Consider the following 2,376-nt stretch of genomic DNA (forward strand, 5'->3'; position numbering starts at 1 on the left):
AACCTCATACACATTCAGCAAATATAAACAAACTATTGTACATAATGAAACATCATAAAAAAAAGTGTTGGTGTGGCATCAAAAAGAGAGGCTTGGGGGTTACTGGTTCAATTCTTCTGGTCTTTGCCACATAAGAGAAGAATTTGATGCCTAGAAGATCACTATTCTAACTGAAGTCAAAGAAAATTGCTACAAGGATAAACTATCAACATTTGTCACACCCCAAGGTAGTTGTAAGTTAAGGAGACTCAAACTCAAGTTTACATATTGGGTGAAGACCTAAAGTAATAATATTATAGGCCCGACATAGACAACAAATTATGTAAGAAGCATCTGAATGCTTATAAGAGGGTCAATCTAGCTTAGACAACTTGCATAGTTATTTATGATGTCTTCCACTTCTTCTTCTTCTTCTTCTTCTTCTTCTTCTTCTTCGTCTTCTTTTTTGTTTTGTTTTTTTAAGTCTTTAATCTTTGTTGAGGCTATTGAACAATTGGGGCTTTTGGTCGAGAGGAACCTGTAGCTAGTATGGACAATAGTGGAAAAATCATATGGGCTAAGCACAATGAAATTCAGACTGTTAATATTAGGAGTGTTGGTGCAGATTATGAGGTTTGATTCAATTTTGTTCTCATCTTTTTTTGAATAAAACTACAACGATTTCTGCTCAAGGTGACATTGAAATTCACTGTGCTTTTTTCTTCTCAGGTTACTGGTGGAGAAAGATTACCTTTGGTAGTGAAAGAGTTGGGGACCTGTGATCTTTACCCACAAGTGAGTTGGCCTTCTTTGGATGTAGTAGATATTATTTGATATGCTGTGTGATGATTTGAATTTTCACACTAGTGAGCTGGCCTTCTTTTTGAAGAAGCACTTCTGCTATAATTTTCTGATTGAAATACTAAAGCATGCAAAGATATCTGGTAGAATAACTTCAATAAAGTTCAACTTTTCCCCAATAAGCTAAATGCCATATATATATATATATATGTAGTTGTTTCTTGTTTATTGTTAGATAGATCAATAGTTTTAAACTATTTATATTACAAAAAAAGAAAAGAAAAAAGAAAGTGTAATTAATACTTTAAATCTGAACTCATGGTTAACTTACCAACACCCATAGCTTTAGTCATATTGTTACTATTTCAATGGGGGATTGGATTGGAGCTTGGAAGCCATGAGACAGGCTGTTATTTTGAGTCATTTGAATAGGCAGTTGGGCTTTATGAGGTTAATATGTATGTTGATTTATCAGTCAAAATTGTCATGTTAAGAACAGTTAACGGTGAACATTTTTTCACTGTGTTTTCATTCGTACATTTTCAATGAAATTCTTGTAAATCATTGAAGCTTTATTTCATAAAGTTTCACTTCTCATAGTGTTTATTGCAACCAAGAGAGATTATTTTTTGTATTCCGCCATTGCTTTCCCTATCTCAGTTGGAGCTAAGATATTGTGTTTGGTTAAACATATAGTTTTGGTTTGTCTGTATATTATATTTTTCTTTAATTATTATTTCAAATTATGACTATTAAGTTCAGTTTCACCTATACATATTTACTCAGCTTGGAGATTTTGTTTTGGTGCAGCAAAGAAAGGGATAATGGTTTTTGCTCTGCATGAGGAGCTTGATCTCACAGAGCTAGTTGGGGATTTCAAAGTTCATATTCAGATCACCAAGGAGACTTTCAATGGTATACCAGCTAGACTCTTTCCAATCCATAACCGACAACACCACCACCAAAATTAGCTCCACCTTCAGTTTGTTCTTCATTTTTTTAAACCAATAAGCTTTCCACTTTGCTCATGATGGGACCTGAGCTTTGTTCCTAATTTACAAGCATTGGAGAGCTTTGTTCCTAAATATCCAATGTGCTGATTGGTGAATTTTAGATTTTATTTTATTATTTTATTTTTTTTTAGGATTTGGGTGAATTTTATAATTTAAATATGCTTTTATGAACATGTACAGTTTAATTGTTCTATGTACAGTTTAATTGTTCTTTGTAAAATATTGAATTTGATGGTTTGATCAATTTTTATTTTTGTTTTCTGTTATGATGTTTTTGTGAATGGAATGTAAATAATCAGCTCTTAGAGAGAGAGACGGCACCACCGTCGGAAAAAATAGAAAATTTTAATATTTTTATTAATTTTGTTACAGGTTTTACTTTTTGCAACGACATTATACTGTCGCAAAAAATAGAAATTTTATTATTTAAAATAGAAATTTTATTATTTTTCAATATTTTTTGCGACGGCATTATACTGTCGCAAAAAATAGAAAATTTCATATTTTTTATACTTTCTGCGACGGCACCACACCGTTGCAAAAAAGTGTTTTTTTTTTTTAAAAAAAGATTATTGGCGACGGT

The 2,376-nt window shown here is 31.9% G+C and overlaps 1 long non-coding RNA gene across 2 annotated transcripts; it reads left to right on the forward strand.

The window, feature by feature from the left end:
* The first annotated feature begins 383 nt into the window (after positions 1 to 383).
* On the forward strand, positions 384 to 1,980 carry LOC145795407 (uncharacterized). Of its 2 annotated transcripts, XR_014336332.1 has the most exons (3): positions 429 to 612; positions 709 to 774; positions 1,591 to 1,980. It is a non-coding gene; the product is annotated as an uncharacterized LOC145795407 (long non-coding RNA). The 2 variants fall into 2 exon arrangements; XR_014336331.1 differs by having other exon boundaries at positions 384 to 774.
* Positions 1,981 to 2,376: the final 396 nt, after the last annotated feature.

This window comes from Camellia sinensis, chromosome 7, assembly GCF_055761805.1.
Source record: "Camellia sinensis isolate YWXY chromosome 7, ASM5576180v1, whole genome shotgun sequence".
In the NCBI taxonomy this organism is placed as follows: domain Eukaryota; kingdom Viridiplantae; phylum Streptophyta; class Magnoliopsida; order Ericales; family Theaceae; genus Camellia; species Camellia sinensis.